Here is a 16,461-nt window from a genome sequence, read left to right on the forward strand (position 1 = left end):
ACCGAACACTTCCTGAGGGATTGTCCTATCCGCCCTCCCCGCCTGGAAAGACGTACCCTGACTCCGCACAAAGGTGAGACAATCCTTGATGTCCACTCTGCTTCTCCACGTCTTACTGTGCCTGTGCGGATGTCTGCCTCTGCCTTCTCCTTCTCTTCTGTGGCCTTCTTAGACTCTGGATCTGCAGGAAATTTTATTTTGGCCTCTCTCGTCAACAGGTTCAACATCCCAGTGACCAGTCTCACCAGACCCCTTTACATCAATTGTATAAACAATGAAAGATTGGACTGTTCCATACGTTTCCGCACGGAGCCCCTTCTAATGAGCATCGGATCTCATCACGAGAGGATTGAACTTTTGGTCCTCCCCAATTGCACCTCGGAAATTCTCCTTGGACTTCCCTGGCTTCAACTTCATTCCCCAACCCTGGATTGGTCCACTGGGGAGATCAAGAGTTGGGGGCCCTCTTGTTCCAAGGACTGTCTAAAACCGGTTCCCAGTAACCCTTGCCGTAACTCTGTGCTTCCTCCAGTAACCGGTCTCCCTAAGGCCTATATGGACTTCGCGGATGTTTTCTGCAAAAAACAAGCGGAGACTCTACCTCCTCACAGGCCTTATGATTGTCCTATCGACCTCCTCCCGGGTACTACTCCACCCCGGGGCAGAATTTATCCTCTCTCTGCCCCAGAGACTCTTGCCATGTCTGAATACGTCCAGGAGAATCTAAAAAAGGGCTTCATCCGTAAATCCTCCTCTCCTGCCGGAGCCGGATTTTTCTTTGTGTCCAAGAAGGATGGCTCTCTACGTCCTTGCATTGACTACCGCGGACTTAATAAAATCACGGTTAAGAACCGCTACCCCTTACCCCTCATCTCTGAACTCTTTGATCGCCTCCAAGGTGCCCACATCTTTACTAAATTGGACTTAAGAGGCGCCTATAACCTCATCCGCATCAGAGAGGGGGATGAGTGGAAAACAGCATTTAACACCAGAGATGGACACTTTGAGTATCTGGTCATGCCCTTTGGCCTATGCAACGCCCCTGCTGTCTTCCAAGACTTTGTTAATGAAATTTTTCGTGATCTGTTATACTCCTGTGTTGTTGTATATCTTGATGATATCCTAATTTTTTCGGCCAATCTAGAAGAACACCGCCAGCATGTCCGTATGGTTCTTCAGAGACTTCGTGACAATCAACTCTATGCTAAAATTGAGAAATGTCTGTTTGAATGCCAATCTCTTCCTTTTCTAGGATACTTGGTCTCTGGCCAGGGACTACAAATGGATCCAGATAAACTCTCTGCCGTCTTAGATTGGCCACGCCCCTCCGGACTCCGTGCCATCCAACGCTTTTTGGGGTTCGCCAATTATTACAGGCAATTTATTCCACATTTTTCTACCATTGTGGCTCCTATTGTGGCTTTAACCAAAAAAAATGCCGATCCCAAGTCTTGGCCTCCTCAAGCGGAAGACGCCTTTAAACGACTCAAGTCTGCCTTCTCTTCGGCTCCCGTGCTCTCCAGACCTGACCCATCTAAACCCTTCCTATTGGAGGTTGATGCCTCCTCAGTGGGAGCTGGAGCTGTCCTTCTACAAAAAAACTCTTCCGGGCATACTGTTACTTGTGGGTTTTTTTCTAGGACCTTCTCTCCGGCGGAGAGGAACTACTCCATCGGGGATCGAGAGCTTCTAGCCATTAAATTAGCACTTGAGGAATGGAGGCATCTGCTGGAGGGATCAAGATTTCCAGTTATTATTTACACCGATCACAAGAACCTCTCATACCTCGAGTCTGCCCAGCGGTTGAATCCTCGTCAGGCCAGGTGGTCTCTGTTCTTTGCCCGATTTAATTTTGAAATTCACTTTCGGCCTGCTGATAAGAACATTAGGGCCGATGCTCTCTCTCGTTCCTCAGATGCTTCTGAAATTGAACTCTCTCCTCAACACATCATTCCTCCTGACTGCCTGATTTCCACTTCTCCAGCCTCCATCAGGCAAACTCCTCCAGGAAAGACCTTTGTTTCTCCACGCCAACGCCTCGGAATCCTCAAATGGGGTCACTCCTCCCATCTCGCAGGTCATGCGGGCATCAAGAAATCTGTGCAACTCATCTCTCGCTTCTATTGGTGGCCGACTCTAGAGACTGATGTGGTGGACTTTGTGCGAGCCTGCACTATCTGTGCCCGGGATAAGACTCCTCGCCAGAAGCCCGCTGGTTTTCTTCTTCCTCTGCCTGTTCCCGAACAACCTTGGTCTCTGATTGGTATGGATTTTATTACTGACTTACCCCCATCCCATGGCAACACTGTTATTTGGGTGGTCGTTGATCGATTCTCCAAAATGGCACATTTCATCCCTCTTCCTGGTCTTCCTTCAGCGCCTCAGTTGGCTAAACAATTTTTTGTACACATTTTTCGTCTTCACGGGTTGCCTACGCAGATCGTCTCGGATAGAGGCGTCCAATTTGTGTCTAAATTCTGGAGGGCTCTCTGTAAACAACTCAAGATTAAATTAAATTTTTCTTCTGCATACCATCCTCAATCCAATGGACAAGTAGAAAGAATTAACCAGATCTTGGGTGACTATTTACGACATTTTGTTTCCTCCCGCCAGGATGACTGGGCAGATCTTCTACCTTGGGCCGAATTCTCGTATAATTTCAGAATCTCTGAATCTTCCTCCAAATCCCCGTTTTTCGTGGTGTACGGCCGTCACCCTCTTCCCCCCCTCCCTACCCCCTTGCCCTCTGGTCTGCCCGCTGTGGATGAAATTTCTCGTGATCTCTCCATCATATGGAGAGAGACCCAAAATTCTCTCTTACAGGCTTCTTCACGCATGAAGAGATTCGCGGATAAGAAAAGAAGAGCTCCTCCCATTTTTTCCCCTGGAGACAAGGTATGGCTCTCCGCCAAATATGTCCGCTTCCGTGTCCCTAGCTATAAGTTGGGACCACGCTATCTTGGTCCTTTCAAGATTTTGCGCCAGATTAATCCTGTCTCTTACAAACTTCTTCTTCCTCCTTCTCTTCGTATTCCTAATGCCTTTCATGTTTCTCTTCTTAAACCACTTATCATTAACCGTTTCTCTCCCAAATCTGTTCCCCCCACTCCTGTCTCCGGCTCCTCGGACATCTTCTCCGTCAAGGAAATTTTGGCATCTAAAAAGGTCAGAGGGAAAACCTTCTTTTTAGTGGATTGGGAGGGTTGTGGTCCTGAAGAGAGGTCCTGGGAACCTGAGGACAATATCCTGGACAAAAGTCTGGTCCTCAGGTTCTCAGGCTCCAAGAAGAGGGGGAGACCCAAGGGGGGGGGTACTGTTACGCCGAGCGCTCCGGGTCCCCGCTCCTCCCCGGAGCGCTCGCTACACTCCTCTCACTGCAGCGCTCCGGGCCCGGGGCGCTGCGATACCGCCTCTGGCCGGGATGCGATTCGCGATGCGGGTAGCGCCCGCTCGCGATGCGCACCCCGGCTCCCGTACCTGACTCGCTCTCCGTCAGTTCTGTCCCGGCGCGCGCGGCCCCGCTCCCTAGGGCGCGCGCGCGCCGGGTCTCTGCGATTTAAAGGGCCACTGCGCCGCTGATTGGCGCAGTGGTTCCAATTAGTGTTTACACCTGTGCACTTCCCTATATCACCTCACTTCCCCTTCACTCCCTCGCCGGATCTTGTTGCCTTAGTGCCAGTGAAAGCGTTTCCTTGTGTGTTCCTAGCCTGTGTTCCAGACCTCCTGCCGTTGCCCCTGACTACGATCCTTGCTGCCTGCCCCGACCTTCTGCTACGTCCGACCTTGCTTCTGTCTACTCCCTTGTACCGCGCCTATCTTCAGCAGCCAGAGAGGTTGAGCCGTTGCTAGGGGATACGACCTGGTCACTACCGCCGCAGCAAGACCATCCCGCTTTGCGGCGGGCTCTGGTGAAAACCAGTAGTGACTTAGAACCGATCCTCTAGCACGGTCCACGCCAATCCCTCTCTGGCACAGAGGATCCACTACCTGCCAGCCGGCATCGTGACAGTGATCTCTCTTCACCGCTCTCCTGTTGACCAGAATAGTACCACCGTGGTGACAGTCCATTAGTGTGCCATACCCCCTCACTCTGTCGAACTTGACGACTTTGGCCCTCCGCCGTTCTAGGGGTGATTTTCCCTCTCGGGGTTGTTCCAGCCTTCTTATGTACAAGGCTTCAAGACTCTTAGTGTCCTGCTGCTGGACTTGACGGACTTCATAAGGCATGACTTTAGGGCCATACTCCCTTCTCTTCTGCTCCCTTAACTCCTCCATTATGTCAGCCACTTTGGCTTCCCGTTTAGCCTTCTCAGCCTGCCGGCTCGTCGCCAAATAGCCACTAGGGTAGCGGTGGTGACCGGGGACGTGCTGGGGGCTGCTGGACCTTTGGCACTGGCTCTGGCCTTGGGGTAGATGGAGGGGTAGAAAACGCGGCCTCAGCTGGGGTACTCACTTACGACTCCTCAGTGTAGATCTCTGCCGAGGATCCCCAGGTCTGGTGGTGAGGTGACAGCCTCACAGGCGACGGCTTTCGTGAAGACTTCAGCGTACCTCCCGCCGAGGGTTGCAGGACAGTCTCTGTCATCCTCGGGCAGCGGGACTTGATAACAGGCCTCCTCAGACCCCAATGGAGATCTTCTGGAGGCGGTCCGCTAACTCCTGGAGCATGTGCGATGCAACATCTTGGCACGTTACATTGCTTCAGTACGGATTTTGCACATAGTGTTCACGACTTTAGGATTATTCTCAATAGCAAATAACAGTCTTTTCTTCACCTCCCCCTCTATTTCACAAGCGCCTCAGGTAAAACACTTTCTGCTGACAAAGTCCCGTACACTTTCTGGCGCAAACTTTATTTGCATCGGCATGCGATTTTCTGACAATAGTGGGCACAGTTCCGACTGAGGGAAGACTTGTGGCATAAGGCACACACCCGTATCCTGTTCATGACGCCAAAAGATTTGGTGGCGGGTTGTGAGGTGCAGGGCAGATGTTGTTACCCTAGGGGCAGATGGCATTAACCTGTTGTATTCGTGACGCCAGGGCGTGGTTTAGCCTATAATCACCCGAAGGTAAACCGCTGGATACTGGGCTAGGCACGAGGGCAATAAAGACTCCGACGCAAGTTAGGGACAACAGTAGCTTTAGTGAGGGTAGACAGTTGGTAAAGTCTATACAGTTCAGCCAGGGCCCAAGAAGGTGACCTTGACTCAGAGGCCTTAAGGGCTTGCTGGGACTTGAAGTAGGACTAGAAAACTTGGTGCAGGCCATGTTGCTTGACAATTTGACAGAGACTGACTTGACTGATGACGGACAATGCTGCAGGTTTAGCTTACTTGCACTTGACTGTGGCTGCAGGACTTGACTTGAGGTCTCCAATACTCTGGACACACACATTAGGCACGACTGACCTCAGCAAAAACTTGGTGCAAAAAAGAAAAAGGCTAGCTCCTCCCAGGCTTTTATGGAGGAGACTAGCAGGGAGCCCATAGGTGACTGTTGGGGGTCAGCTGGTCACTGGTACCTTCTGGGTAACAATCATATGGTATAACTCTTAAGGTGATAACAAATTTTATACAGTACAACATATTTACAATGGGGAAACTAATGCAGGGGCCCTGGGGATACTGAAGGATGCTGCCTGACAGGGCAGTGCAGATACGGGGTATCACCTCCCATACTGGGCCACCACATATCAGTTCCTGCCTCACCAGAAAGATGGGTGCATTCAACATAAAGGATAGTTAACCATATCTAAATCACCAGGATAAATGACAATGTAAATTACAATACACATAATATAATCATGAACCACCATAATCATAATCATCTGACGTCTAGATTAAAAAAAATTTGATCTCCATAGACCAAAAAAATCAATAAGTTTACTGGAGATTAGAAATAATTTGATCTTTATTTTCATTATCTTGCAAACATGATAATTCTACATTGACAGAAAAATGTAATTAATGAAGCACTCCAGGTTTTCTCCCCCTATATCATGCACACTCACCATTACTGCACGTACAGCACCATCTGTTTTATTCCAGCACAGCTGCAGCCATGAGTTCTATAACTGGGTCATGTAATCACCAGTTTGACCCCAGAAAAGCACAGTTCTAAAAGTAAGGAAGTGGTCAGACCTGGGGCAGCTGACTTCCTGTAAACTACATCCGATCACTTCAGCTAGCTCCCAGACCCCTCCCCTTTCAGCTCTATCTGTATACTGCTGCTGCTTTCTCTGTGGCATTAGGAAATAAAGTTGTTCTATACCTCCTCCCAAGCTCTACCTGTGTACTGCTGCTATCTCTATGGAATCAGGATATTTAGTAGTTAAACACCTCTTCTCCAGCCCTATCTGTATACTGCTGCTGCTATCTCTATGGGATCAGAATATATAGTAGTTATACACCTCCCCTCCAGCTCTATCTATATACTGCTGCTGCTATCTCTATGGGATGAGGATATATAGTAGTTATACACCAACTATCCAGCTCTATCTGTATACTGCTGCTGCTATCTCTATTGGATCAGAAAAATAACAGAAAATGGAACAAAAAACACTCAAAAAATCACAAAAAGAAGGCCATACTTACTGGTTACTAGTACAAGGGCAGGTTAGGGGCCTATTCCCACTTTGATGCAGATCAGCCACAATGCTATATGAAAGTGGTTGATCAGTATTTTGCGCCTGTGTGATCTCCCTCATACAGCATTGTGGCTGATCTGCATCATAGTAGGAATAGGTGCCTACCCTGCCCTTGTACCAGTAACCAGTAAGTATGGCCTCTTTTCTGTGATTTTTTGAGTGATTTTGGTCCAATTTTCTGTGATTTTTTTCTGTAATGTTAGTGTAGGGACTCGAAAGAGGCCGAGGACCCTTGACATGGGTTGCGAGCTTGAATAATTTGGCCAAAATATCAACTAATACTTCATGTTTGTCAAATGGAGTATAATTTTTTATGATGTGTCCTGGCCTTGTGATGCTTGGGGACCCCAGGGTGCCAGTGTTTTGTAGGGGGCACATAAGATACTGGGCATCCCGCTTGATCGAAAAGTATGGGCATCACTAATAGGTTGTAAGCCAGCATGGTGCAATACATGCAATTAGGTAAGCACAAGGCATACACGAGAACCTCTATATTGTTCAATAATAATAGCCATTAGGCTGTGTTTGGCCCATTTACCAAGTGTACCCTTTTTTACATGGCTTTTAACATAGTTATATAGTTAGTGTGGTTGAAAAAAAGACAAGTTCAACCAAGGGCGTGAAGGGAAGGAGAGGAGATGTGATTCCATCCTCTCTAAATCTATGCAACCTCAATGTTGTAGTTGCACTTTAAAGGGGTACTCCGCTGGAAAACATTTTTTTTTTTAAATCAACTGGTACCAGAAAGTTAAACAGATTTGTAAATTACTTCTATTTCAAAATCTAAAGCCTTCCAGTACTTATCAGCTGCTGTATGATCCACAGGAAGTTCTTTTCTTTTTGAATTTCCTTTCTGTCAGATCACAGTGCTCTCTGCTGACACCTCTTTCCATTTTAGGACCTGTCCAGAGCAGGAGCAAATCCCCATAGAAAACCTCTCCTGCTCTGGACAGTTCCTGACATGGACAGAGGTGTCAGCAGAGAGCACTGTGGTCAGACAGAAAAGAAATCCAAAAGGAAAAGAACTTCCAGTGAAGCATACAGCAGCTGATAAGAACTGGAAGGTTTTTCAATAGAAGTAATTTACAAATCTGTTTGACTTTCTGGCACCAGTTGATTTATAAAAACAATGTTTTCCAGTGGAGTACCCCTATAAAGGGGTACTCCCCTGCCCCAGCGTTCGGAAAACCTGAATGCTTAGTGCGGGCTGCAGGGGTTGTGACGTCATGGACACGCCCTTTGTGATGTCACACCACGCCCCCACAATGCAAGTCTATGGGGGGGGGGCGTGGCAGCAGCCATGCCCCCTCCCATAGACTTGCATTGAGGGGGCGTGGCGTGACGTCACAACCCCCGCAGCCCTAACCCAGTATTCGGAACAAAATCTTGCGAACGTTGGGGCAGTGGAGTACCCCTTTAAGGCTGGGTTCACACCACGTTTTGTAACTATGGTTCCCGTATACGGCTGGGAGGAGGGTGGGCGGGGCTTAATCGCGGCACCCGCACTCAGCCGTATTCGGAAACCTTATTTAATGCATGTCTATCAGCCGATCGGAGTGAACCGCAGCCTCTGGTCGGCTTCGTTTTCAGCCGTATGCGGTTTCCCGACCGTAGGCAAAAACGTGGTCAACCCCGTTTTTGCCTGCGGTCGGGAAACCGCAAACGCCCAAAAACGAAGCCGACCGGAGGCTGCGGTTCACTCCGGTCAGCTCATAGACATGCATTAAATAAGGTTTCCGAATACGGCTGAGTGCGGGCGCCGCGATTAAGCCCCGCCCACCCTCCTCCCAGCCATATACGGGAACCGTAGTTACAAAACGTGGTGTGAACCCAGCCTAATATATGCATGTCGGAATGTTTTTACATAAGCCGTCTGTGCTGTATTGCTACTTTAAGATGACATTAAAATCAGAAAAGTGAACAAATAATTTTATGAAGATTTGTTTATGTTGCAGAAGCAAAAAAATCTATAAAAACGTCCATGTTTCTTCCATATAAGCAAACACAAACTGACTGGTTAAGAATGTCATGTGAAAAATGTCTTAAAGATAGAGTAATTCTTCCCTCTCACTGCCAGGCTGATAGTGAGAAGTACGCTGTGTCACGAAAAGCCATAAAATGGATGAATTGAGGAGTTTGGTTAAAACTTAAAAGGACATTTTGAGGGACTGTGTCGCCCGGAGGAATCTTTTATTCCACAAAAATAGCAATCTATGGAGGGAATGGGGGAGTTTGGGGAAGGATAAGTAATATTGATGTAGGCAATAACGTTTACACGATAACGGTAAGGAGAAGGAATCCAAAGCAAGGAAAGCTGTTTTATACATTAAAGGAGTACTCCAGCGCAAAATAACTTATCCCCTATCCAAAGGATAGGGAATAAGTTATAGATCGCGGGGGGTCCGAGCACGGGGGCAACCCCGGAATCTCCTGGACGGGGCCGCGGCAGTCAGCAGGAAGTGAAGTTTCGTCCCCAGCAGAGAGCCGCGGCAGACACGCCCCCTCCATGTATCTCTATGGGGTACATGGAGGGGGCATGTCGGCCGACGCGTCACGCGGGGACAGAACACCCCCTTTCCATCATACTGCCGTGGCCCCGTCCAGGAGATCGTGGGGGGCCCCAGCGCTCGAACCCCCCGCGATCCATAACTTAAGTTATATTGCACTACAGATCTCCTTTAAGTCTATATTTATAAATTTACACATATAGGAAAATAATATGGAAATTTCTCCATTATTACATATTTGTAGAAGTTGTTATCCTTACAGAATGAGTAAATGCTATTTTTTTATTCCAAACGTGTTTCCGCAAATAGATGTCCCATCCCGCCTGCAACAGCACATGGTACGCCAAGTGAATGGCAAAACCACGGGGGGCTGTACCTGCATCATTAAAGGGGGTACTCCACTGGAAAACATTTTTTTTTTATCAACCGGTGCCAGAAAGTTAAACAGATTGGCAAGTTACTTCTATTTAAAAATCTTAATCCTTCCAATACTTATCAGCTGCTGTATGCTACAGAGGAAGTTCTTTTCTTTTAAAATTTCTTTTCTGTCTGACCACAGTGCTCTCTGCTGACACCTCTGTCCATGTCAGGAACTGTCCAGAGCAGGAGAGGTTTGCTATGGGGATTTGCTCCTACTCTGGACAGTTCCTGACATGGACAGAGGTGTCAGCAGAGAGCAAAGTGGTCAGACAGAAAGGAAATTCAAAAAGAAAATAACTTCCTGTGGAGCATATAGCAGCTGATAAGTACTGGATGGATTAAGATTTTTTTAATAGAAGTAATTTACAAATCTGTTTAACTTTCTAGCACCAGTTGATTTAAAAAAATTTTTTTTCCAGGGGAGTACCCCTTTAATATCACATGCCGGCTATCATATAAACCTTCACCTAATGCAGTGTTCAAGATCAGAGTTTTTTCCAATCACATCCATTTGACCCTTTAGATGCCATGGTCAAGAGTTATGTGACATTTAGGGCCCCAGCCTTCTCCTGTCCCGTGAGCTCCTTGGTCTTCCATCAGTATAAGTCTTTTGAATCATACCTGTAATCTAACAGATAGAGGAAGGAGCCCTGTCATGGACCACGTTTTTGAAAAGGAACACTAGCGACAGGATAAAGCAAAATCACATGCATGAGCGTTTTATACTTCCCGGTATCGGGAGATGTGAGTGCCCATGCTCCAGCTGATTGGACGGTGCCCCCAACTCCTTATAGGATGGCCCGGAAGCATTATAGAATTATGAATAGCCCTGCAACATTCAGGGCCATAGTCAGGGAAACCAGGCACGCCGCCGATAAGCGGATCTGGCACTGGAGCTGGGCAAGGTAACTGGCCAAGTTGGATAAAAGTTCTTAACTTATTCATTCCATTAAAGAAGAAATATCAGGGGGAAAAAGTAGCCCCTATCCAAAGGATAGGGGACAAGTTTTAGATTGCGGTGGGTCTGAGCGCTGGGGCCCCCCGCGATCTCCTGTTTGGAGCCCCAGCTCTCCTTCACAGTAGTGCACCACAACCCCCACCCGAAGCGGGGACCCCCCCCCCCCCTCTATAAAACTCTATGGGTAGGCCAAAGATTGTACTTTTTATTGATACCACAATTGCGTATATAAAACTTTTAATACGTTTTAGATTATATATATTTTTTTGGAATATGATGTGACAAAAAAGCAGCAATTTAAAAAAAATTATTATAATTTTTTTTTATGTTTATGCCGTTCACCGTATGGGATCATTAACATTATATTTTGATAGTTCGGACATTTTATGCATGCACAATACCAAATATGTTTATCAATTATTATATATTTTTTTTACACTTTTGGGGGGGAAAATGGGACAATTTTTATTTTTATTGGGGGGAGGGGATTTTTCAATTTTTTTTTTTACTTTTCATTTTACACTTTTTATGTCCCCATAGGGGACTATTTATAGCAATCACTTGATTGCTGATACTGTTCAATGCTATGCATAGGGCATAGCACTGATCAGTATTATCGGCGATCTTCTGCTCTGGTCTGCTCGATCTCAGACCAGAGCAGAAGACCCCTGGAGACGGATGGAGGTAGGTGAGGGGACCTCCGTCCGCCATTATGGATGATCAGATCCCCGCGGCAGCGCTACGGGCGATCCGATCATCCATTTTTCTCACCGCACTGCTGCAGATCTGTATTGATCACGGCATCTGAGCGGTTAATGGCAGTCATAAGCGCGATCGCTCATGTCCGCCATTACCGGCAGGTCCCTGGCTGCTGATAGCAGCCGGGACCTGCCATGCATGACGCAAGCACCGCCCCAGTGCTCGCAGTCATGTACAGGATGTAACTGTATTTCCTATGCATTAAGTACCACCCCACCAGGATGTACATTTACGTCCTGTGTCGTTAAGGGGTTAAATATACAAACCGGCAAAAGGAACATATAACAGCTTGACATGTTCCGTGGTTGCCCACTTAATCATAAGTCACTTAATGATTATGAATAAATTGGCAACCACAAAACGTGTCAAGCTGTTATATGTTCCTTCTGCTTGAGACTGTGTGTATATTTTAAATGAACTAAATAAAAATAAAAAATGTTATTCAACTTTGGGAAAGCTGGACTACTTTTCTCTATTTGCCTGTCAGTTGTTTTACTATTACTTGGTGTATTTTATTTTACAAAGTGTCATATCTCTATATGTTATACACCCTTTTCCAAATTATTATACAAATGACATTTTTCTCATTTACCTAAATAATTGATGTAAATAACAGCATAATTCTCATGTTATCAACTATTAAGAGTACAATTCTAATGTTATCCTAATGATAACAGTATTTTAAACATAAAAAACTTATAATGCACTGTTCCAAATTATTACCCACAGTAAGTTTCAAAACACTTTATAGGTTGGAACTGAAAATTGTAATTTGTTGTGTTTGCAGCATATTTACTGAAATCAAAAGCTATTTCAATCAAACTTTTAACAACATTTTAACTTTTTAAACATTTTAACATAGGACCCCTTATTTGATAGCAGCTTCACAAATCTTGCATCCATTGAACTTGTGGGTTTTTGGACAGTTTCTGCTTGAATTTGTTTGCAAGATGTCAGAATAGCCTCCCAGAGCTGCTGTTTGGATGTAAACTGCTTCCCACCCTCATACATCTTTTGCTGGAGGATGCTCCAAAGGTTCTCAATAGGATTGAGGTCAGGGGAGGATGGATGCCTCAACATGACTTTCTCTCCTTTTATCCCCATAGCAGCCATTGATGCAGAGATTCTTTGCAGCATGAGATGGTGCATTGTCATGCATGAAGATGATTTTATTACGGAAAGCATAGTTCTTCCTTCTGTACCAGGGAAGAAAGTGGTCAGTCAGAAACTCCACATACTTTGCAGAGGTCATCTTTACACCTTCAGGGACCCTAAAGGGGCCTACCAGCTCTATTCCCATGATTCCGTCCCAAAACATTACTCCACCACCGCCTTGCTGACTTCGCAGCCTTGTTGGAACAGGGTGTCAGTCAACCAACCATCCACTACTCCATTCATCTGGACCATCCAGGGTTGCACGGCACTCATCAGTAAACAGGACTGTTTGAAAATTAGTCTTCATGTATTTTTCTGCCCAATGCAGCCATTTCTGCTTGTGAGCATTGGTTAGTGGTGGCCATATAGAAGGTTTATGCACAGTTGCAAGACTCTGGTGGACTCTACACCTTGATGTCCGTGGGACACCAGAGGCACCAGCAGCTTCAAATATCTGTTTGCTCCTATATAATGGTATTTTAGCAGCTGCTCTCTTCATCCGATGCATGGATCTGGCAGAAATCTTTCTCAATGTGCCTTAATCTGCACAAACCCGTCTGTGCTCTGAATCATCCACAAATCTCTTAATAGTGCGATGATCACACTTAAGTTTTCATGAAATATCTCATGTTTTCATACTTCGTCCAAGGCATTGAACTATTTCACTCTTTTCGGCAGTAGAGAGATCCCTTTTCTTCCTCATATTGCTTGAAAATCATGCTCTGCTTAACCCCTTAAGGACATAGCATTTTTCAGTTTTTTGCACTTTTTTCCTCCTTACCTTTCAAAAATCATAACCCTTTCAATCTTGCACCTTAAAATCCATATGATGGCTTATTATTTGCAACACCAATTCTACTTTGTAATGACATCAGTCATTTTGGCCAAAAATCTACAGCGAAACGGAAAAAAATCCTTGTGCGACAAAATTTACAAAATGCCATTTTGTAAATTTTGGGGGCTTCTGTTTCTACGCAGTACATTTTTCATTAAAAATGACACCATATATTCATTCTGTAGGTCCATACGATTAAAATGATACCCTACTTATATAGGTTTGACTTTTTATTACTTCGGAAAAAAAATCATAACTACATGCAGGAAAATTTATACGTTTAAAATTGTCATCTTCTGACCCCTATAACATTTTTATTGTTCCACATATGGGGCGGTATGAGGGCTAATTTTTTGCACCGTGTTCTGAAGCTTTTATCGGTACTATTTTTGTTTTGATCAGACTTTTTGATCGCTTTGTATTCTTTTTTTATGTTATAAAAAGTGACCAAAAATACGCTATTTTGGACTTTAGAACTTTTTGCGCATACGCCATTGACCGTGCTTTTTAATTAATTATATATTTTTATAGTTTGGACATTTACGCATGCGCGATACCACATATGTTTATGTTTATTTTTATTTACACAGTTTTTTTATGGGAAAAGGGGGGTGATTCAAACTTTTATTAGGGAAGGGGTTAAATGATCTTAAATAACTTTTTTATTGTTCCCCAAAGGTGGCGATATGAGGGCAAATTTTTTGCGCCGTGATCTGAAGTTTTTATCAGTACTATTTTTGTTTTGATTGGACTTTTTGATTGCTTTTTATTCATTTTTTTATGTTATGAAAAGGGACCAAAAATACACTATTTTTGACTTTGGAATTTTTTTGTGCATACGCCATTGACTGTGCAGTTTAATTAATGATATATTTTTATAGTTTGGACATTTACGCACGCGGCGATACCACATATGTTTATGTTTATTTTTATTTACACAGTTTTTTTTTTATGGGAAAAGGGGGGTGATTCAAACTTTTATTAGGGAAGGGATTAAATGATCTTTATGAACTTTTTTTTCACTTTTTTTTGCAGTGTTATAGCTCCCATAGGGGGCTATAACACTGCACATACTGATCTTTTACACTGTTAACTGCAAAGCCATAACTTTGCATTGATCAGTGTTATCGGCGGTTGATTGCTCAAGCCTGGATTTCAGGCTTGAAGCAATCAATCACCGTTCGGACACGCAGGAGGCAGTTAAGCCACCCTTATGCTGCGTACCAGCTTATCTGAACAGCGCGATTTTATCGTGATGTCCCGATCAGCACGACTGAGCTGCTGAGATGCTTTTACTTTCACTTTTCAGTTGATCACCGCGTCTAAAGAGTTAATGCTGGACATCTGCCGAAACGTCGATGGCTGCTGGCTGCTGGCTGCTGGCTGCTGATAGCAGCTGGGATCATGTGGGTATGATGCGAGCTTAGCTCCTGAGCTCGCTTCAAATCCCTCCCGTGCTGCAGCGTCGTATAAACCCGGCGTTTTTTGCGGCAAGGGGTTAATAATGTGGAACACCCACCTTTAGTAGTTTTTACTTAAATTGGGCTCACCTGGCAATCTAATTATCACAGGTGTCCGAGATTGTTTTAAGTTATCAAAAGAGCCATGAGACACAGGCTCCAAGTTGCCAAATGTGAAATTATGTTTTGAGCTGATTACGACATATCAATTACATGTGCCATAAAAGTTATCAACAGGGATCAAACAAGCAGAATAATCAATTATCTGTAAAGTAAAATGATCAATGTGCCTTCAACTTCTTTTTGATGAGGTTGGGTCTGAGAAGAACATGGGTAATTTTTAAGGGGGAGTCCTGTTTCATGCTATGCTTGATTTAGGCAACCTGAACCCCCGGACAAGTTCACTTTAAACTGGCCATTCCCAGTCTGCACAATGAGGATTTTGTAGAGCTAGGTCATAGATATCATGCATATCATTAATACAATGGGGTATGGACTTATTCCTACCGTTTGAAGAGTAGTGTATTCAATGATTAAAAAAATGATTTAAAAAAATGATTTGAAAAACATTGGAGAATTTCATCATAGTTTACCCTTTGATTTTTAATGAACAAATAGTTTTAAGGTTTATTTTATTCACCTGGATGCAAAACATTTTTCAATGTAGTAGTGTTTATGTCACAGTAGGCATCAGTGCATACCTGAATTTAGCCCCATCCTCTATCTCTACCAACTTGGATGATACAACCTAAATGACAGCCCCCAACTGGGTGAGAGTCCCTACACTGAACTGAGTGCATGGATGTCAAGCACCAAACAGTCCAGGTCAATAACATACAGCAAAAACAGTACAAAATTAAGAGACTAAGAGATACAGGAGCAAGACAGAGGGTCAGAACCAAGAGGGCAACGTAGTACAAAATCAGAGACAAGGAAGAGTAAGAACTGGCAATGGTCAAACGTAGAGAGTGCAAAGTACAAAGTCAGCAGGCAGGAGCAAAGTCAAGGATCAGGCAAAAGTTCAGGTCGCAGAAGGTCAAACATTAGAACACACGGAACAGGAAGGCTAGCAACAAGACAAAGCACAATCATGGACAGGAACTGAACAGATGAGCAGCTTAAAGTTCCCACTGCCAGGAGGCATGAGCTCTGGTGTCACAGGTGATTGGACGGGGCTCCCAACTCATAGGCTTATAAGCTGGGCCAGAAGCATGATAAAATGTTGAATAACTCTGTGACCATGCAGGACCATCATCAGGACATACAGGAATGCCACCAAGAGCTAGAAAGAGAAGCAGCTGTGTGCTGGATCCAGGCAAGGTAAGTTCATTTTAGTTTATTTACATATTAAATAGTATTCACAGCTGCATTCAGGATGCATTGTGGATCCTACCTGGAGCTTTTCTCAATTGACAGCTGTCAATTTTCTCAATGTGTCTTGAACGCAGTTGTAAATACTATTTGATGTGTGAATAAACACATACTGCATTAAACAATAATCCAAGTTCGTTCTAATACGTAAACATACTGCAAACCCAACAAAATCAAAACCCTTAGCAGGCTGCAATTCACATCATAACAACTGTATGGCCAAGTAGAATCACACATAGCAAAAACATGTCCTGCTCTCCCAGAGAGCACTGGCTTAACCTATGACCCGCAGCTTGATCAATGGGCCTTAGTCCAGCCCCCCTCCCCCCCCCCCCACTGTATAAAGG

At 44.8% G+C, this 16,461-nt stretch overlaps 1 long non-coding RNA gene across 2 annotated transcripts in view; it reads right to left on the reverse strand.

Moving 5' to 3' along the window:
* The window catches only part of LOC130275466 (uncharacterized), a 134,979-nt gene that overhangs the window by 107,585 nt on the left and 10,933 nt on the right, over window positions 1–16,461 (reverse strand). The gene's annotated exons all lie outside the window — the stretch shown is intronic.

This window comes from Hyla sarda, chromosome 6 (assembly GCF_029499605.1).
Source record: "Hyla sarda isolate aHylSar1 chromosome 6, aHylSar1.hap1, whole genome shotgun sequence".
In the NCBI taxonomy this organism is placed as follows: Eukaryota; Metazoa; Chordata; class Amphibia; order Anura; family Hylidae; genus Hyla; species Hyla sarda.